This window comes from Suricata suricatta, chromosome 14 (assembly GCF_006229205.1).
Source record: "Suricata suricatta isolate VVHF042 chromosome 14, meerkat_22Aug2017_6uvM2_HiC, whole genome shotgun sequence".
NCBI classification, from domain to species: domain Eukaryota; kingdom Metazoa; phylum Chordata; class Mammalia; order Carnivora; family Herpestidae; genus Suricata; species Suricata suricatta.
In genome coordinates this window covers 25082983-25105121 of record NC_043713.1, presented here as the reverse complement: position 1 = coordinate 25105121, position 22139 = coordinate 25082983, and the positions used below count along the sequence as shown (strand labels likewise).

Sequence of the window (22139 nt, the reverse complement as noted above, 5' to 3'; positions counted from 1 at the left end):
ATGCCACTCAGAAAAACTGCTCACATTCCCCAAACCCCGTACACATCTGGTCAGGCTGCCCCTATTACATCTTCTCTCTGCTCCAAACATCTATTTGACTCTTATCTGCCTCTGAGTTCTATCCCAGGCTTCAATCCCACCTCAGCCTCCAGCAAGAGAGGCTATTTTCCCTGGATACAGACTGGCTAGGCACCTGCTGGTCTTTCCAGAGAGGGTGCCCTTCATCGGGTCAGTTTCTGGTGGACTTGGTTTGCCCAGGGCCCCCCTATAAACGCTATGGCAGGATTTCTCAACGTTGGTGCTATTGACATTGGACTTCTTTGGTGGGGATGGGGTTCCTGTTCATTGTAGGACATAGCAGCACCCCTGGCATCTCCCCACTAAATGTCAGTAGCACCCCTCCCCACTTCTCTGACAATAAAACATGTCTACAGACATCCTCATATGCCCCCAGGAGAGGCGGGGACGGGGAGTAGGTAAAGTCGCCCCAGTTGAGAACCACTATGTTACAGCAATATGACCAGAACCTCTAGAGGGCAAGGGCTGGGCCGGAATGGAAAGCCCTGCTGCTCTGTGATGGGCGTGCAGGGGTTAAACTCATGACACTGAGGGAAACCAGCTCCCACGCAGAGCAGTGGGCATACTGCCCCAGGAGGAAAGGATCCCTGCTTGCTCTAAAACCAAAGGGAAGAGCATGCAGAAGGAGGCTGATAAGGTGGCCAGGCCCTCTGGGTCCTGGCAAGAATCTACTTTTATCATAGAAACAACAAGAGGCCAGCAGAGGGTTTAACTGAGGGCGTGACATAATCAGGTGAGCATGTTTACCAGAGCAACTACAAAAGATCAGGGCAAGGGTGGCATGAGAAAATGCAGGGAGGCCAGTTGGGCTGTGGGGCTGGTCCAGAGGAGGCGCTCTGGGCTGCATGGCGGCGACAGGAATGGAGGGGCATGGCAGACTCTGGGGACACAGGGGAGCAGGTGGGGCTGAAGCAGAAGGCCTGGTGGATGAGCCGAGGGCAGTGCTAACAGGCAGAGGGTGTACGGGGTGTGGACACATTGCGTTTGAGGGTTTCTGTGCAACCCTCTGTCCAACCAACATTGGCCTGAATGACTGACTGATCTACCAACTGATTAATGGATAAATGGTGCCGAGACCTCTTTCCGAGGGCGAGGCTCACCGTGAGGCACCTGCCGACTTGGGACACACCCTGGGCAGGAACAGACATACCACAAAGAAGGCACACAGGCAGGCAGCAAAGCCCTGGGGAAAGAACCCACCTAATGAAAATGTAAGTTATTATTACTATTACCTTATCAGATCTGACAAGATCACTGTCAAAGGTGGGGCCGCTGCAATGCAATACAATATAAATGGGCTCTCGGGTGGCAGTTGGCTGTTGCATTGATTCTTACTCGCTTAGAAGCTAAATCACGGTGCTAATGTGAAACATGTGTGAAATATCCCTTTTTCATGCACTAGCAATGAAAGGGCTTCACAAATCTGTAGCCAAATGAATGTAGTTATGAGTAATGGGAATCTGCACATGGGCATCATTTTATTACTATGTACAAGCCAGCTTCATCAAAGCTTTGATTTCACGTTAAAGAAAGCTCTCCAGCCATGCAGGGAGGTGAGGAAACACCAGCACAAGGCCCCTAGTTGAAAAAGTGATGCTTAATTGTGAGCCAGAGCCTAAGGATTTTAAAACTGCACTTAACACCAGTTGGTTGCTCCTCCAACCATGGCATGTCAGGATGGGGAGGGACCTTTATGCCACTCAGCTCACCTGTGTGACAGATGAAGGAAGACACACTCCCCCAGTTCATCGGGGGCAGATCTGGAACCCGCACCCTCTCACTGGTCTAGACCACGCTGTTTTTACCACTGGTCTAGACTCCCCGCTAACCTTCCTAGGGATTTCAGATGTTTAGGGCCCAGGATTGAGTCTTAACTGAAATCACCAGAGCTGATGAAAACAAAGACTATGTCTAATGTCCCAGGTTGGCAGGCAAAGGACACTGCACCTTGGCAGATGTTTTGGTGACTGTGGGATGCTAGGGAGCTTGGGACTGAGTCCTCTGGACAACAAGGCATAGAAATCTGGAAGCAAAATCATGTTCACTTATCTGCTCACATGTAAACGCATACTCTGCCAACTTCTAGAAGATGATTTGGGGTGGTTTATAATGGAATGTATACACACATGCAACAAAATAGTTCAGACTGACATCGGATTATAGAATTGGTTTAGTAGCAAAAATAAAAACAAAAAAACTGGAAATGATCCAAGTGTCCCTCTATAGGGGGCTTGTTTTAAAAATTCCCGTCCAGGGGTGCCTGGGTGGCTCAGTTGATTAAGCATCCAACTTCGGCTCAGGTCATGATCTCATAGTTCATGAGTTCAAGCCCTGCATCAGGCTGTGTGCTGACAGCTCAGAGCCTGGAGCCTGCTTTGGAGTCTGTGTCTCCCTCTCTCTGCCCCCTCCCTGTTCATGCTTTGTGTGTGTCTCTCTCAAAAATAAGTAAACATTAAAAAATTTTTTAATAAAAAATAAAAATTCCTATTCTTACATCCAGTGAATACTACACAGCTATTAAAAACAAATAAATCATCAAATATATAAATAAATGAGAAAGTGCTCTATGTACTAATATGGAGACATTTCAAGGATACACGTGTAAGGACATTAAAAAAAGCAAGTCATACAATACACAATAGGCTATATTTTGTATGGTAAGGTAGAAAACTAAAAATATATATTCAACTTTCTCCATTTTAGCATAAAGTAACAATGGAAGTATTAACCAGAAAGTTATATAAATGGTTACCTATGGGGGCAAAAGGGCTAGAGGGAGAATTCTGGGTATATGTGCCTTTGTATGTCGTTCTGACTTTTGAACTGTAAAAATAGATGCTTACCTATTCAAACATCCTAATTCAGTTACATACAAGAGGAAAGAGGAAATGGGAAAGAATTCCAGGTGCAGGAGCCAACAATGTCTCCCTTCTGCCTTCTCCCAGAAATGGAGGCTACACCTGCCTTGCCTAGGATCCCACAGTCCCGTGAACCCAGAAGTGAGAGGGGGGATGTCACCGGCCTCCAACCTCCAGCCTCGAGGAGGCTAGGAATGGAGGGCAGATAGTCAGCCTACTGGGGCTGGAGGCCACTGTGGCCTGGCCTCCCTGCCTCTCACTGGAGGGAGCAAGTGAAAGCTGGGGCCTGCACCAGGCCAATGCCACTGAAGGCTGCCCGCCTCTGGGGGCTGTGCCCACATCTGCTCCCTGACTCAGCCCTGATTCACAGTTGTCCCAGCTGCTGACATTCTGTGGTCCCAGGAGCAACTCAACTGCACTAAGAACTACTTTCACACAATTAGGTTCCTGCCTGTCCATAGATCCAGCCCACCACACCCCAGGCCCTCCTCACCGTGTGCCCAGCTTGATGGTCAATGCCCCCAGTTCTGGGCAGCAGTGCCTTCAGCTAAGGATGGTGGCTCTGGCCCTAGGAATGAGCTCTCCCCTCCCAGGCTCCTCTCTGACCCACTCCCGGAACAGGAGGGGCAGCCAACCATCCAATCAATTACAATTCACTGCCACTACCCCAATGTCCATTAGTGAAATTAATTCTAGTCTGTGAATAAATTATATCCATACTATAGAAAGCCATATTATGAAAAACAAGAGTGATGTGCATGAGTATTTTTTTTAAGAAATATTAAGTAAAGGGGCGCCTGAGTGACTCAGTCAGTTAAGCATCTGACTCTTGATTGCGGCTCAGGTCATGATCTCAGGTTTTGGGTTCAAGCCCCACGTCAGGCTCTTCACTGACAGTGTGGAGCCTGCGTGAGCATCTCTCTCCCTCTTCCTTTGCCCCTCCCCTGCTTGCGCTCTACCTCACTTTCTCAAAAGAAATAAACTTTAAAAAAATTTTTAAAAAGATAATATTAAGCAAAAACACAAGCTGCAGAACATAACATACAGCTTGACCCCATTTGGGGGCAATCTGGACCTATTTTCCAGACCCACACTGACAATACAGATGTAACAATGCCCTGAATGGTTGACCCCGGTTGTCTCTGGGTGGGGAGGGGGCTATTCCAATTTCCTTCACTTTCTCAGTGAAACACTTCTAATTTTTTTCTTACACGAAGCAGTTATTATTTTTGTAATCTGAACATAGATCTCTCTCATTCATGACACACTTCATTGGGCTGGTTGGCCACGTCCAAGGCTCGGGGCAAACTCTCCCCTCTCAACTTGGAACTTCCTGCCGGAAGGCAAACTAAGGCCCAGAGAGGTCACTATTTTCTTACTTAGCATCATGCAGCAAATGAGCTAACAGCAAAGCTGGGCTCAGAGCTCCTACCTCCCGACCAATCCCTGCACTCTTTCCACGATACGATGTGGCCTGAAAATAAAAGGAGTACATAGTTGCAGAGGGTTACTTATGTGGCTGATAGGAAGAAACAGGGGAAATACTGACCAAAAAAAAAAAAAAAAAAAAAAAACAGACAGCACTCCGGGCCTCATTACCTGGCTGCCAGGTCAATACCACCACCTTTGACTGATGGAAGATTCCAGACAAGTGTTCATTTAAAGATGAACCATTAACTGTAAATCAAAGCCCACAGCGAGCACTGAGTTATAAAGTGAATTAGAATAAGTGGGTAAATGGATGGCTGATCTCAGCCCCAATGGCCAGGGCCAGGAGAAGCTATACCCTCTGACTCAGAAAGGCAACAGAGGATCAGGGTCAGGGAAGACTTCTTTAAGGAGTGTCTCTAATATAAAAATAGTCACCCCTGTCCCCAGAAGTGGGCGAAATAGCAGGCTGCACGTTAATCAATTAACAGGTGCTATTAAATCTTTTGTTGCACCTGGCTCAGAAGGCCTGGATGACTGTGGAGAGGATGGCGGCCTCCTCCATTTGGTCACCACTTTACAACATAGAAAGGCTTTAATTCATCATCCTATTGGGTCCTCTCGGTGTCCAGTGGCCGGCAGCTTTTAGCCTTCATTTTTGTGTCTGAGGAAGCAGTTACGGGACTTGCTCGGGGTCACACAGGGCAGCTTCAGAGGCAGCGCCGCAAGTCAGATCTGCTGGGTCTGGCCCCATGCACTTCTCCTAACCCCCAGCAGGACAGAAAAGTGGGCTGAGTAGCCTCTGGGAAAGTGAAGCGGCCAAAATGCACCGTGCAAACCAGTTTCGAGTCAGGTGCTACTCAATTTCCCTCCCAGACCACCTGCACCTTTTGCCACTCTGGGAACTCTTCTGGGTATAGTTTGCATGTGTGTTAAGCGATGTCCATAGGGCAGGTGATCTAATTCTTTCCATTTAGTAGATAAGGAAACTGAGGCTCAGGGTTACTTGTCAGATGTCTTGTTCCTTCTCAGTGGCCAAAGAGGTAGAGATGAAAACGAAAAGTTGTTGAGGGCCCTTGGGGGCCAAGGACTCCCTGTGGATCATTTCATTTCCTCCTCCCAGCCACCCTGAGAGGAAGGCATGGCTCCCCGTCTTATACCAGAGGCCACTGAGCTTCAGGACTAAGTCACCTGCCCAAGTGCTATGGCCAGGACCCAACATCAGGGCTCTCTGATCCCAAAGCTGAGGTCTGAGGTCTGTGGTTGCTATGAAAGCCACAGCATGGGGGTGCGGGGAGGGGCAACTATGTGCCAAGCACTGGTAAGTCCCTCCCCCAAATATCAGTACTAACAACAGCTTTCTGAGCCTTAAAACGTGCCCGGAGTGGGCTGCACTCTGCCCACACGGGCTCTTGAGGACACGGCATGTGTCCCACATGTCTCTGAATCCTCACGTGGCAGAATTCCTTGTTGATCTGAAGCGCCCACCCAGCCCTGTTCTTCTCTGGGTTCCTTTTATTTCATTTCTGCTGTGCAGATTCAAGGGCAGTGTGGGCTCTCTGCTAACAAGTGCCCCTGACGGCTATTCACATCCCGAATAACTGCATGCACACCCCACACCATCCAGGCCCCCCAGCCAGCTCTCAGCAGCTCAGAAACTGGACCAGCTCCCAGGGGTGCCTCCGATCCTTCCACTTCTACTTAATCCACCGCTGCCCACCTTTCGCACGATTCCCACTCAGGTCGTCTTCTCTCCCTGCCCGGAGGAACGATCTGAAGGTGATAAGCATTTCCACATCAGGCTTGGGTGTTTCTGAGTCATAATTTATTGCTTTGTTTCTGTGGTTTATACTTCTTTTTTTTAACTTAAAAGAGAGGGCAGGAGTGAGGAGTGTGGATGGGATGAGTAATCCCAGTCCTTCTGAAGGCTCTGGGGGGAAGACGGAAACAAGAGGTGGAGGCAGAGTGGAGGAGAGGATGGGAGTGGCGGGGAGGGCCGGGCAGGGGGAGCACTGACCCCTGTTCCGGATGGGGAGGACTTGGGCCCTCACATGAGATAGCACCGTAATCCAAACAAGGTTTATGTGCTCAGCTGCAGAATGTGGGCGTGTGGAGGCCGGAGACAGGGAAGTATTCCAGCTGAGTGGTCCATAACCAAGAAAGGGGTGGCCTGTGCAAATCTTGGCCTCAAGGCCCAGGTCAAGTGCCACGAACCATACCAGAGTGGCCCCATCTTCCTCTAAATTGTAACCTTTCATTGGCCCCGAGGGCTAGATGGCTTTGCTCCTCCCAGTCACTGATTATTCTCACCGCCTTCCCAGTTTCATTATGACCTCCCAAAGGACAGAGAGCTCGTTTCTACCACCCTTGTATCTTTCGAGCGTGTGACACCCACAACAGTCCATCCTTGAGGTGATGTGTACCACACCCTGGATACAGAGCCATGAGCCTCCAAGCAAACATTTGTGGACTGAGTTTCAGAAAGTGGCACCAAATAAAAAAAACCACACAATTTAACATTTGCTCTTGGGCTTTATACTGTGTATGAAGCCCTTTGCTATTCTTGTCAAGTACCTAGTAGGTGATATTAAGCTTAGTTTACAGATAAGAAAACTGAGTTTAAGTCATTAACCAATAACTAGTTAGTAAATAGAATTGGCTCTGGAACCCAGGTTTCCGATCTTAGTCTGATTTTCCCTGAAGGGGCTAGAGGTTTCTATCTCCTTTGAAGCCCATAAGTTGAGGGGACACTGCATCGCTTTAGCCCACACTCACCCAAGATGCACAGTGTATAGTAGCACAGCCAAGGCTCCGAAGAAATCTGTTTGGCTTTACTTCAATACAGCCATCCCCAAACTGCCCTTACCTGGAACTCTTCTGCATGAGACCCTGTGGTGTCCTGCATGGGGGAAACCTTCTAGGGACCCACTGCTACTTCCCTACAGGCAAACTCACACTCCCAGGGGTAGCTGTAGGTGATGGACGAAGGAAGGCTTAAACTGGACTAACAGTAAAATTTCAGGGCTCAGCCAGCCAGTAAAGACATTTCTTCTTTCTCATCCTCTTTCTCCTCCTCTTCCTCTCCTCCTCTTCCTCATTATTATTATTATATTTTACATTATTAAACTTTTCAAATATGCACAAACAGAAGAGCATAATAAATCCCCAGGTGCCCATCACCAACCACCAAACCAGGCTCAAAAATATGCAGCAAGCTGCTGTTCTTGCTTCTTTTTTTTTTTTAAACCTGGATCACATTAGAGAAAGTTCCAGATACCATGTTATATCATCTGTAAATACCTCAGTATGTAATGCTGCCACAAAAATCACATGCCTTAAAAAACTAATAACAACTCCTGGATATCTGACGTCCATCCTGGACCTAATATCACCGATTCTCTCAGATTGGTCCAGGCCCCAAATCAGGACTCAAACCAGACCCACAGAGTGCATTTGGCTGGTGAGTCTCTTAAGACTCTAGTAATCTGGGGGTGCCCAGAGGGCTCAGTCAGTTAAACATCCAGCTTCAGCTCAGGTCATGATCTCGCAGTTTGTGGGTTCGAGCCCTGTGTGGGGCTCTGTGCTGACAGCTCGGAGCCTAGAGCCTACTTGGGATTCTGTGTCTCCCTCTCTCTCTGCCCCTCCCCTGCTCCAGCTGTGTCTCCCTCTCTCTCTGCCCCTCCCCTGCTCCAGCTCTGTCTCTCTCTCTCAAAAATAAACATTAAGAATATTTTTTTTAAATACTCTAGTAATCTGTCAGAATTTCCCTTGCACCTCCCCTTAACTCCCCTTCCACATTCTATTGGTGAAATGAGGGCATTTGTCCTGAGGTCTGGGTCTGGCTTTGGTGATGGCAAAGCCACTTTCAGTGGTATTTTTGCAAGTTCCTCTAGTTCCTGTATAAACGGTAGTTAGATGTACAGGCTTGAGCAGATTTAGGCTCAGCTTGACAGCAAGCAAATCTCACGGGTGGTGCCGTGTTCCTCCTATTACATTGCATCTGGTTGCCCAACGTTTAGTTTAGCAAAGCCAATATTAGCCCATGGGTTTGGGTGACTTTTTGAGAAACTATGTCTTCCCAGTGTCTCCAAAATTATATCACATTCTAAAATCTGGCTCTAGATACCTCTCGAACCCATTGCAATGGGCCCACTTTCTAGGATTTCATGGGAGACTCTTTTCTAGTATCAACCTCCAAAATTCTATCAGCATATCTTTTCTTAGGCTGTCTCTGTGTGACCTTTAACCTTTCCTTTCTTTTTTTTTTTTTTTGGTAAGAAAAGACATTTTTAAGTGGCCAGCCAAGCCGGGGACCCTCTGTTCCCTTCAGGCCAGGTCCCACGAGCAACTCCGTGGGCTCAGCTAGAATCTCAGTAGCCCATGGATTCCTCCACCCATCTCCCAGAAGATGAGTAGAATCTCAAGGAGAACAAGAACACATAGTTGAATATGATAAATATGCATCCAAATTTTTAAAAACCAAATTACACAAATCAAGCTTATTCTGAGAGGTTCGTGTTACCAGGGGGCTCTAGTGCTCCAATCAGCATAATTAAATACCAAGATCTCTCTAGAATTGATTGTGGTTTTCACATTTTTTATCATCCAAGGACCATTTCAGTGGGATGATTTTAAGCTAATAAGAACCCCCAAATTAGAAACTAATTAAGGAGATGGAAAATACAAATGTATTTGTTTTTAGTCGGCACTATTTTTGTCAGAGGAATCATGAAAAATTAAAATTGTTAAATACCCATATGAAGGTTGTCAGTCAAGGGCACTGTGGCTGTCTGCCTCTCCCTGCTACAAAATTACACAGGGATGTATCAGTAACGATTCCCTGGGGGCACCCAGGAAGCAAAAGAGAGCTTAATTTTAAGGAACGTAGTCCCACACTGTTAGGGTGCTGCCGCAATACTTTCAAATCCTTGGTGATGACGATTCGGAGTGCCTCTTGCTTTTCAAATGCATGTCGGCCTGGCATCACTGTAGGCTTTCTCATGCCCATTTAACAGATGAGAACATTAAGGCTTGGGGAAGGTGAGAGAACTGCACAGGGTCACACAATAAACTTAGAGCCATGACTGCCTCTCGAACTAAATGTGCTTGAGTTTGTGAAACATCCTGCCCGCTGTCCTCCAAATGTGCCACAGATCACCTCTCAAAATAGATGTTAAGTCACAATGACACTAGCTTGGAGGATCCTTTTTGATTCGTGACAGCTTTGAGAACATGGGTCCCAGCAGAAGCAGCAGGAAGCAGGGGCCAGCTGCTTCAGGGGACAGGACCCCCCGTCAAGAGAGGCAGCAACACAGGGACCCACAGGCCACCGCTGTGAGCATCAAAGCACCACTGTCCCCACCACACGCGATCAGGTGTTGACCCAACCTTGGAAACACTGCTTCAGTCTTCAGGCCTGGAGAGTCTCCGTTAGTTCGGCAGACTTTGCGCTATCACAGCACAGCCGACACCAAGTTAATAACACTGACCTTCACCTCCTTGTCCTGTTCCTCCCACACTAGTCTTGGAAGACATGGGACCTTCCTACAGACACTCTCCCCAAACCTCACTTTTCTGCTGTTGCTGGGGGCCAGTGGCTGGAGCAGATGTCATTCACAAAACACTCCCCACCGCCAGAAAGAGCAGCCAGACTCTGTGGCAATGGGTTCCCTTGTCCTCGGAGGCAGCTCTCCATATTTTTATGGCTAGGGAAAGACAGGGGCTGATAAGGTAGAGATGGGTCTTTGTCTCAAAGGCCACAGCTGGAAGAACAGAGTGGGGCGGGGTTGAAGGACATGCGGCTTTTGAAGCAGGATCCCTGGGGTAGGTCCCAAGATGCTTGGGATGGCTCAGGTCATGGGTCCTGCAGAAGCAGGAAATCCTCCCTCCACTGGAACAGAGCACCTTGGTGGTGTCCAAACCCTAGATTAAGGCCTAGGGGCCTCAACATTCCCTCTGGCAGAGGTGACAGTGGGGCACAAACTGCCTTCAGGGATGTCTCCTCCAGATGACCACACAGACCTGGATAAGGAGGGACCGCAGGTCCAGGCCTCGCCTCCCTCCCCGCTCTTCCTGACCTGCAAATCCCCATTGTTCTCCTACAACAGACAGGACCACAGAAATGCCTGCTTGGGAAACTTGCCAAACCTAGCCAATAGGGGAACTCAAATTGGTTGTCATTTGATTTAGGAAAATAACAAGAATTCCTTCCTGACATCGAATGTCGCAGAATAATCACTCATTATTGTACTCGGTCCTCCTGTTACCCAGCAAGATAGAAATGATTAGTGCCACTTTCAGCAAAGCATCTGAAGCCCAGAGAGCTTTAGGAGCTGCCTGAGGTCAGCCTGGAACAAGCAGACGCTGGGGGCCTAAGACCAGCTGGGGAGACCTATAGCCAGGGCTGGCTCCAGAAAACACACGTCACCATCTAGAAGAAGTGATTCAAGACATCTCTGAGTATTCAAGCCAATTTCCCCAGAGATACATTACAGATGCGCCATAAGACGATGACGTAATAGGGGCGCCTGGGTGGCTCAGTCAGTTAAGTGTCCAACTTCAGCTCAGGTCTGGGAGTTCAAGCCCTGCATCAGGCTCTGTGCTGACAGCTCAGAGCCTGGAGCCTGGAGCCTGCTTGAGATTCTGTGTCTCCCTTTCTCTCTGTCCCTCCCCCACTCATGCTCTGTCTCTGTCTCAAAAATAAACAAACATTAGAAAATTAAAAAAAAAAAGAACAATAAGAGGACATAATAGTAAGTCCTGTTGTTTAGCTCAGGATACACCTGGCCCCCGGATGCCGCTTGGCAAGACATCCTAGATTCTAGACCTGAGCTGTCCAGGATAGTAGCCACAAGCCATAGGTGGCTATGGAGCACTTGAAGTGCAGCTAGTCCAAACCGAAGGGTATTTCTAACTGTCAAATACACTCTCGACTTCAAAGACTTTGTATGAAAAGAAGAACATATGCATCTCATTAATAATTTATATATTGATTACATGCTGAAATGATGATAATACATGGGCCTTTGAGTCAAATGAAATGCACTATTACAATTAATTTTACTTGCTGGTGTTTACCTTTCTGATGTGGCTACTGGAAAATTTAAAATCGTGTGTGTGGCTTACATCCATGGCTCAGGCTCTCCCAGGCAGCCCTGAGGCAGGACCCAAGGCTTGCCTCGGTTTCTACACCCACCTCACCCGGCCCCTCTCCCAGGAACCACACGGGAAGCAGAGGAGGCAAGATTTCTCCAGACTCGACTCTTCTCGACACTTCTGTAAATCCAGGGCCCTGCCCCTCCTGCCCTCTTTGCTACCTACCTGGTGCCCACCTGGAACCCCTAGGCCCAGCAACTGCCAGAGCACTTGAACTCAGTCACCATTTCTGAGTGTTTGGATCCACTTGGAACTTTATCTTCCACAGCCAGACAAATGCTGATAACCCGGTTTTCGGAGCCCAGGCCTCACCCTGTCAGGGCAATCGGAAGCCCTGGGAATCCGGAGGTGTTTCTCCCGGCCTTCTCTGTTCCCGCCCCTGCCAGACTGTGAGCTCCTCCAAGAGCCGCATAATGGGAGTCAACTCAACGTATTGATCACTCACTAGAGTGCCAGCGCTGGGCTAAGTGTTTTGCATGTTCTATTTTATTTAATTCTCCCACTCAGCCCGTGAGTGAGACAGCATGGTCCCTGCCTTGAAGATAGGAGCCTGAGGCTCCTGGAGTCCTGGCTCTGTCCCATTGACATTCTTTTCCCTCAGCCCCATCCCCCCTCCCTTGGGAGCAGAGATGCCTCCTACATTTTTGCGTCTCTGGCACCTAACACAGTGCCCAGGACATAACAGGTACTCGGCAATATTGGTAAAATAGAGTATGAACCTTCTCACAGACCTGATCCTTCACTCTTTCTTGCCTTGATCAGGAAGCATATTGCACTACTTTCTGAGGCCACACACATGATGAAGGTCTGCACATACTATCCTGCCAGCTGAGCCTTTTCTGCCCATATCACCTGCCCTCCAGGGTCAGCCCTGCCCAGGTCCCCAGGCAAGTCTGAGATATACAGACCACCTTCCCAGCTTCCAGAGGTGGGAGATGTGAATAGTCCAGGGCCAGCATCCAGAGACACAGCCCGAGGCCGCTGGGCTGGGCTATACTTGCTGGGCTCCCGGGTGCTTAACCCTCCCCCCTTTATTTCCTCATATACACAGGGGCTAAGTCCTAGGCCTGCCTGGTGCCAGAGGCTGACCCATTTCCTAGGGCCGGGCTCAGCTTTCTAAATTCCTTCCTCATCTTATTCTTTCTGCCTGATTTAGAACAAGGCCACCCAGAAGTCCTGATACTCTGCCCCTCCCCATCCCTTGGCCTGACCCTATGGATCCTGACACTGGCCTGCACTGGAATGGAATTTGCCACACCTCCTTGAGCCTCCTGCTCCAGGCCATTGGTCCTTCTTCCCCCTGCTCTGGTCAGTTTCCCAAGGCCCTACACTATTTTTGCTTCTGCCCTAGCCTGCCGTTTTCCCCAGGGGGGAAGCTGCCAGAATGGTACCCTATAAGACACACAGAGCAAAGACCAGATGACCAAAGGTAAGAGGCCCTCCACAGGATCAGAGCTCACCTTTAGGGTCTCCAATCCCTCTGGCTCCCTGTCCTTCTAGCCTCAGAACCCCACCTTCTAGGCCCTAGGGACCTGTTTGATGCCTCCTGCTTGGCTGACTTCCCAGGGTCACCTGCTAGACCCAGGGTATCTGCCAGCCCCCTCCTGTGCTCCTCAGACACCTGCTCATGACCTTCCCCAGTCCCCCTTGACATCTGCTACTTGATCTAGCCCCCTTGGAGGGATGGAGGGAGCCATAAAATCCCCTTTTCCTTTTTTCTACAAGAAATACCAACCCTTCACCTCACCCTATCATTGAAGAAATCTCAATCCATCTGGAAGCCTTCCCGATCAGTGAGGTCTATCCCTCATGTATCCTTGCTTCATGAATCCATGACAGTGCTCTTGTAACCCTCACTGCCTCTGTTTCCCCACTGGCATCAACCCCAATGAGGAACAATGACTACTTGATTTGTTACTTTGAGCTCTTCAAACAAGAGGTGCTCCATCTATAAAGGCATCAGGCCTTCCCATAAGCATAGGAAGTGAACCCACCTGCTGCTAAATCTTCCAGGGCCTGGCTCTAGCAAGCGCATGGGGCAGAAACTAATAACTATAAAGCGCCCATCTATCATCTTATCAGGCCTTACAGCACTTTGTTTGCATAGTTATCTTTCGGAGGGCTGACATTTTATGTCGACTGCGGGCTGATGTATTCCCCTCCCTGCCACATCGTTCAGAAAGGATGGATGAGCCCCAGGTTCCTTACCTGTCATTACACCGCGTACATGTCGCTGGGGGCCGAAGCATTGATTCTTCTTGAGTCTCACTGGTTGTGTAGCCCTCCTGACTTGGAGGTGCCAGGTCCAGTGGTCTGTGGGTCACAGCCACGCCTCAGGCCCGGGGGGGGGGGGCTCCTCGCAGTCTCTTCTTGCTTTCCCAGCTGGCCCACTCTTCAGAGGTGGCAACACGTTCCGAGCTCCCAGCTGCTTCAGAGGGGATCTGCAATCAGAACAGAGGCCTCTGTCGCCTACCCGAAACACACATCTGAGTTTTAAGTGTTCTAGAACTTTCCAACCATCCTCTTAACACTCTTTATTACTAGGTCCTACAGTTCCTGGTGATTATACAGATTTTATTTCAGCCAGGATCTTCAATGCCCATGTCGCACCCACTAACCCTACCCCCAGGCCTTAGTGTGTACACACGTGTGCACACACACACACCCTTCATTCCTATTTTCTTACCTCTGTGTATTTTGATTTATCTGCCTGAAAGACCCACCCTTCATCCTACCTACTATTCAGAGTTCAGCTCATAATAGCTCACTGCCCCAGGAAAGAGGAAAGAACTTGGTGCTCTCCCTCCGATGTTGAAAAGCACAAAGAACAGAGCCAGGTCTACCAGGGACATTCCAACACCCATGGGGTAAGGCTTCTAGTGCACTGTGGTTTGGCGACTCCAGGAAGGCCACCCACCTATGGCTTATCATGAACCTCCTTTCATAGTCCTTAGGCTTAGAGCAAGAGACAGGGTGCAGATGCAAACTTCAAAGAGTGAGGGACACAGATTGGCTCCACTGAGTTACCACGTCTCATAGCCAAGACCACGGCCCACAGAAAGCCCCAGCTGGAAGTAACCCCACTCAGCACGGAGGCCCGCTCACCTCTGGAGACTGGGTCCATGCCAGCCACAGCCCTGTACCTCACAGTCATGACCTCCCCTTCTAATGGTGCAGAGGGGTCCTGCTACCCAGGATGGCTGTGACCCTGAGTTCCGCCATAATCTTGGGCTCCTCTGAGCCTCAGCACACCCATTTCTAAGAAGGTGCTGTGGCAGGTGGAGAGTGTCCACCAGGGCACCCAGCACTATTAGTGAAGGGTAGCACCATGGACAGGGATGAGGGTGGCAAAGGAAGGCAGAGATGTGAGGTCCCAGGAATTCTAATAAGCACAATGATGACAATGTCTTACAACACATATTATGCTTAATACCCTTCAGGGCGCCAGGGTGGCTCAGTCGGTTAAGTGTCCAGCTTCAGCTCAGGGCATGACTTCACAGTTCATGGGTTTGAGCCCTGCATCAGGCTCTGTGCTGACAGCTCAGAGCCTGGAGCCTGCTTGCTCCATATCCTGTGTCTCCCTCTCTCTGCCCCTCTCCTGCTCACCCTCTATCTCTATCTCTCAAAAATAAACATTAAAAAAAATTTTAAATACCCTTCAAGCTACTTTTACACCCATTGGACTTACTTGTTTCCCAATACCAACATAAGGGGTATTTTGAGGATGAGGAAACAGAGCACAGAGACGTTGAGAATCTTGCTAAAGGTCACACAGTAAGTTAGTGAAAGAGCCAAGACAGGAACTCCTAACTCCCAAAAATCATTCTTTCCAGCAAGCTCCCTGGTCCTAGGTTAATTTCCTGTCACCTGGGGGAAGGGGGCAGTCAAGAGGAGTAGGAAGCGGGGGAGGAGAGCAGAGGCATGCTTGGCCTGCTATTGCAGGATGAGAAGAGAACAGTCATGCCTTTGGTTTCTTCCCTGATAGGAGGGTTTGGGAGGAGCAAGCACAGAGAGAATAGAGTGATAAATAGGAAGACGGGAATGTGTAGGCTCCTGGCTAACAGGAGCAGCTCAGGCAAAGAGGAAATTGGCTGTGATAAATAGCCCCAGTTTTCTAGGGGTGGCGTGGGGGCTCTGCCAACCTTGAGCTTCCTGGGGGACCTGGCTCTCTATAGCTCCCACCTCGCAGGCATTTCTGGGCAAGGCATCACTGGGGGTTAAAAGCACCTTTGAACAAACTAGGCAATTACTATTATTACCTTCAAAAAGCAAGTGCACATTCATAGGTTCTTTTGTATATGTGATATATTCCTAAATAATAAAAGTGGGGGAAAAACCCATAATGTTCCACCCATATGAAGAATGATCTGCTCCTAGACAATGCATTCCTCCCCTAATTCCAAAGTTGCTCTGCTTCTATGGTAATGGAGGAAGTCATGATTTGGAAATTCCTACCTAGCAATAGAGGACAGGGCTGGGCCAAACTCCTTCCAGAGAAAGCAGCACAGGCCACAGGCCTGGAAACCCAGGACAGGTGGCAAGTCCAAGGAGCTAGGCAGGAAAATTACCTAAACACCAGCGGCAGCCACATGGCTCAGCGCAGACCCACACACCCACCTCCGGTCAACAGCAGACCAGAAACCTCCAAACATCAGGCTATGGGAAGATGAACAGCAAATCCTTCCCTTGGCATTAGCCCTGAGTCCCAGGCAGCTCAGCGGGCCCTCAGTCAACCTTGGAGCCCTTAAGTGAGTTGTACAACATGCAGCAATCGCCATCGGGGAAGGAGAACACGTTCAGCCCCTTAGAAGCCAGTCACCGGCCTGTCCCGCGGGCTGCGCGGCCACCCAGCAGCTGTAGCTCCAGAGGCAAACAGCTAAAGCTCATCAATTCTTGTTGGGGGTAGGGAGGGTGAGGAGGGACGGCCTCTCGGGCCCTCCTGCAAGGTGGGGCTGAAGCGCATTCACAGCAGATGGTGCTGTCGCCCTCACTCCGGGATTCTCATTCCTAATTATCTGTGCTGTCAGCAAAACAATTAACCCTCGAAGAAAAATTGCGTCGTCCACTCCCAACCATATGAAAAGGCAATTTTTCCCAAGGACGAGGGACACTCAGGGCAGCGGCAGACAGAAAGTAGGGCAGCCTTGCACTGGTTCCAGATCTCGCTCACCCTGGGCAATTTAGCCATCCTCTGACCTCCGTGGTCTCCGCGGCACCACCCCTCCTGCCTCTGAGCCCACACTTCCTTTCCCATCCCAAGGTGAGGAACCCCATCCCCAGGGTCCCCTTCAGTCCCACAGAGCTACCAATCTAAGCTGGTCCAGTCTTTTCCTCCAGATCTGAAGTTCCTGGGGAACTAAGCCTGCTTCCCATGTGTTCCTTCGTTCCTTTGCTCACGCGCTTATTCATCCCCTTGTCCATTCATCCCATTATTGCATATTTACCATGTTGCTCCCAGGAGATACAAAGAAAGTATCTATTCAGCCTTCTTGACCACTGCTTGGAGTCTTCTTCCCTGAGATGTGGGGATAGGAAGGAAGGATGGGGCAGGGAGAGGCGGGGCCCCCAGCCAGGAGCTTGAGCACTGGGCCAGGGCTTGGCTGCAGGCTGCCGGAGGAGGGTCCTGTTGCTGCACGTGGACTCTCTCTGAAGATTCGGCTGCAGGAAGGCAGCCCTGGTTCAGAAGAGCTGATGTTGAACTAGCCACTTTGGTCCCCAGTGCAGGCCTGCAGATGGCGGAGAGGTGTGATGGCCGGAAGCCCCCGCCAGTGCTGGGGGGCTGGTAATTGTCCAGGGGCTGCACTTTCGAGGGTGCTCGTTAATTATTTGAGGCGAGATGAATGAACTAGATGGCCCCTCCTTAGAGGAACTGTTATAAAAAGCAAAGGGAGTTTCTACAGGGCTGGGGCGTGATGTCTATTCCCCAGGAGGCTACAATTTAAGGCCAAGATCACTTGATCTAAGTCACCCATTCTCATGCACAGACATGGAAGAGAAAGCAGGGTGAGCGAGAAACCCTAGAACCCGTCCGTGGTCAGCGCTGAGCGAGCCTTCAGGGATGAGGCTGTCAGGGCCACAGTGTACACAGTCCATCCGGAGAGGCTGATGGGCCGGCTGCTCCCAGGCAGGGAGAGGGAGCCAGACCCTGCTCCAGGTGCCACCCCCATATCCAGCTTCACCCTCGTCCCACTCACACTGCCCCCCAGGATTGCCCCTGAACAGAGCGGGGAACCTAGAGGCAAAAAAGGAGAGTCTAGGTCAGGACACTGTCAGGCTCCCATGGGACTGTGGGCCCCAGTGCTCTGGCCACCTGAAAAGGAGCGCAGAAAACAGAGAGGGTCGGACTGTGGGTACGGTGCGTCAGGTAGAGAGCTGGGACCCCTCGTCCACCACCATTTTGCCCAGGTCAAGCCCATGACATCTTTCTTCCTTTCCCCCATTGCCCATCCAGCTCCTGGTCCTTGCCCTGGGCCAGGACGCAGGCACACAGGCTCGGATACCAGCTCCTCGGCATAAAAGGAGTGTGTTTATATTCAAAGCAGGCCCTTGCCCACTCAGAATCTGCCCACTCGAAAGCAGCACATGTGACTGCACCCCCTGCCCAGAGTCCAAGCGGGACACACGCCAACCTCTGGCTGGAGACATTTCTAAATATGAGCCTGGCACAGAGAGTCAGGTTCCCAGGCCTCCTCTGCCCTGGGAGACCCAGCCAGGATTTTCAAGGCTGCCGGGAGGGAGCGGGCTGGGGACAGGCAGGCAGGATCAGGAGGCAGCCAGCTGAGACAGCCATCGGCCTTAGAAATATCGCCTGAATCCCTCCCTGGCCTTCCAGCCTCGTTAAGGGAAGAGAAAGGATTGCCCTGCATCCAGAAAGTCTAATCAATTGCCCGCAACCCTTGGCAGTGGGGACAGGAAAGCCACTGCCTGCGCAAATATGCACGGATTAAAAATATACAAATGGAATATTTTTTCTTCCCCTCTCCTCAACCCCCTGAAGCCTGGGATGCTTGTTAAAAATAGCCTGGCTGTGGCATGGCTCCTACAAAACCCAACGGCTGGCAGCAAAATTAAGGAGCCATTGGAGACAGTGTTAAGTGGTTACCCCTGGGGAGTGGGCTGTGGGAGGCCCTGGAGGGGGTGTTTCCAAGTGCTTCTAGATACACTGCTTGGTTTTTAATGATAAGCAGATATTATTTTTATTAGTTTTTTTTCTTTAATGAAAGTTTATCCATTCCACTCTCTAGGTGAAGCTTAAAGCTGAGCTTGCACTGACCTAGCAACCCAGCAGCCTGGTGCAGACCGGCTTGGTGGTGCACTGACCCTCAGCACCCAGGGCAACAGGCACAAATACAACCCCAAGTCATGAAAGGAGCACTGAATCCAGAGTCAGGCTCTCAGATCTGTAACAAGCTAGCTGTGTGACCTCAGGCAAGTCACTTGAGCTCTCTGGGCTTTAGTTTCCAGTGGGGTCAAATGCTAAACCAGGTACCTCCTAGTCCTGGCATCTGCCAACTTTAGGTATTAAGGGAAAACATCTAGGACTTGCAGGGGATTTCTCCGCACCATGAATGGGCAAGGGGAATGCGTCCCTGGGCAGAAGTAGAGCTTTAAAAGCAGGAAGTGGGTAGGAAGGAGAGAAGCTATTCTAAGAGAAGAGACTGACGCCATACCTTGCTGATGAAGGGCAGGGTAGAAAGAATATCACTTCAGTATCCAAAATGTCCTGGGTTCAAATCCTGAATTGAGCTGTCAGCAACTATGTGGGAACTCAGGTAGTTGCTTATCACTGATGCAAATCAACCTCCTCGTCTATCACATGGGGTAAGAATACCCACTTTCAAAGAGCGTGTGCACGTTAAATATAACCCAGTGAAAAGTACCCAGCTCATTGTAGAAGCTTCACATCCTTTTATTCTTTTCTTTCTCCTATCGTCGCCCCTGCCCTGCATTGCCGGGCAGTTAAGGGTTGGGCCCTGGATCACTTTTGTACCACCCCGCTCCACCACCTAATAGCTTATGACCGTGGGCAAGCAACTTCACTTCTCTGTGCTTCGGCATCTGTAAAAGCAGAGTGAGCTATGGCTGGTTGTCGAGGGGCCCAGCCCACAGTCCTGCCTCTACTAGCCAACGGGGCCCTCAGTTTTCAATTTGCCATTGAGGGTTTCCTCCGCAGCCCTCCCTCCTCCCCCCTCCAACCTCTCTAGGGTTCCTAGCCCACAGTGGCCCACCACCTGTAGTTATCTTGCTGCTCTGGCCCCTCTTTACTCACCCCCTACCACCTCTCCACACGGCCTCCACTCCACTCGGCAGGCTGTGCATCTGGCCAGGAGTGCGGATTCTATCCTGGAGGCATGGGGAAATGGGTTTCAGATCAGTGCTTCGCAAGCTTTAATGTGCTTATGAATCACCTGGGGATCTTGTCAAAATACAGATGCAGCCTCTGATTCAGGAGGTCCTAGGGGGGGTCTAAGATTCTGCATTTCTAACGAGCTCCCATGGGAGGCCCATGCCACTGGTCTGGGATCACCCTTTGATTAGCAAGGCTGTTGAGTGGAGGAAATCCGTGTGAGTGTGTGTGTGTGTGTGTGTGTGTGTGTGTGTGTGTAGGGGACAGAGACAAGGCAAACAAATTACCCAAATCAAAAAAAGGAATAAAATTTTGACAGAGATGGCAGGATGGAGATCAAGTGTGGATTCCAAAGACACACTGAAGAGGAAAAGGAGAACGTTTCACAAAATTACGTGGCCTTATCCAAATAATAAAAATAATGCTGACTGAGGGGCGCCTTGGTGGCTCAGTTGGTTAAGTGTCCGACTGTGGCTCAGGTCATGATTTCGAGGTTTGTGGGTTCGAGGCTCCGTTGGGCTCTGCGCTGACAGCTCAGAGCCTGGAGCCTGCTTCCGATTCTGTGTCTCCTTCTCTCTCTGCCCTCCACCCCCACCTCACACTCACTTTCTCTCTGTGTCTCTCTAAGATAAACATTAAAAGTTTTTTTCAAATAATGCTGATTGCGATAACACAGGAACACAGAAAGATGCTGACTAATATTAACTAAAAGAGCAGAGGGCCAACTATATACACACACACTGTCTCCAATTCTGCCAAAGGCACATGTAAGAAACTGACGGGGGCACCTGGGTGGCTCAGTCGGTTGGGCCTCCGACTTCGGCTCAGGTCAGATCTCACGTTCGTGGGTTCGAGCTCCGCGTCAGGCTCTGTGCTGACAGCTAGCTCAGAGCCTGGAGCCTGCTTCCGGTTCTGTGTCTCCTTCTCTCTCTGCCCCTCCCCCTCTCATGCTCTGTCTCTCTCTGTATCAAAAATAAATAAAACATTTAAAAAGAAAAAGAAACTGACAGTAAGTCTACGACTCAAAATCACGAGGGCTGCGTCACAGTAAGGCGACCACACACATTTGTATTTGTCATTTTCTAGATGTTCTTAGTGAAGTTCTACTATTTTTGTAATTCAAAATGTATCTTCTACATATTCTTATTTGCCCACTTCCCCAAGTCGTCAGTTCTCCTGTGTTATTGAGGTTGGATGTATTTTGAGCACAAACTGTCATTTGCTGCAAAGACTGGAAAATGGTGCGCTAAACCTTCTCAGTCAAACCCAAAAATAAAGCAACCCAGATTCTGTTGTTCCTCTAAGCCAAGGGTCCAGCGCTTTGGAAGGCTGGCGCTATCACCTCTCACTATAGCAACAAGAAGACCCTGGTAACCCCGGGCTTACGGTTATTAAGAGTAAAAATAGGAAGTCTGTAGATAGACATGCAGTAAAGAAGCTGGACTGGACAGGCCATGCTTGGAGCCCTCTCTGCCTCTCTTTCAAGGAAGAGAAAAGCAAAAATCAGACTCTAGCAGCTGATTCTTGCAAGACTACAAGGTATGCTTGGAATTTTCTTCTGTATTGCCCAGCTCAGGGCTATAAGCCGCCTTTCACTCCAATTCCTGACACACCTGGAGGTGGGCTGTTCTAGAAGAAGAGTCAAACGCTCCAGGCAGGGGATGCCTGTGACTCACTGATGTACTGGGCATGTTCACACCACTTCCAGCTCCTTGCCCCCAGGCTGCCCCATGCACCCCAGCAGGGCACCCCTCCATCCAACGGACGCACATCCCATCCTGTGCAGGGTCTCTTCAACTTGTCCTTGGGCAGATGTTCGAGCCTCCCCCACCCCAGGCTCCCATCTATCTCGGCCTTGGCTCTTATCTCTGGGAGGTGGGAGGAGTTCCCAGCCCTGGTCTGGCTGCTCCTGGCTGGGGCACAGTGTCTGACTTCAGGCCTACCCGCCCCCCCCCCCCCCCCCCGCCCCTGAGGCCATTTGAGTCCCTGGTAAACTAAGTTCAAAGCCCAGTTCTGCCGACAACTGGCTGTGAAAACTTGAGCAAATCGCTTCCCATCTCTGAGCCTCAATTACATCATCTACACCTTTTTAAATGGGTGTATGGAATCTCATGGTCTTTTTTTGCTCCTAGCACTCCATGATATGAACAGAAGTCACCATTTACCTAGCAATACAGATGATGTATTTCGCAGACAAAGGTTTTCTAGACAACTAAATATTGCCCCTTCGAGCAATAAAATGTGTTTCGTTTTAACACTGCTGCACAAATTAT

The 22139-nt window shown here is 49.9% G+C and overlaps 1 protein-coding gene across 2 annotated transcripts in view; it reads right to left on the bottom strand.

The window, feature by feature from the left end:
- The window catches only part of ZBTB7C (zinc finger and BTB domain containing 7C), a 276283-nt gene extending 259253 nt beyond the window's left edge, over positions 1–17030 (bottom strand). For both annotated transcript variants that reach the window (XM_029922910.1, XM_029922909.1), the window contains exons 1-2: positions 16964–17030; positions 13728–13960 (exon numbers count right to left, since the gene is read on the bottom strand). The gene's annotated coding sequence lies outside the window, so the exon portion shown is untranslated. The remainder of the gene's footprint in view (positions 1–13727; positions 13961–16963) is intronic.
- Positions 17031–22139: the final 5109 nt, after the last annotated feature.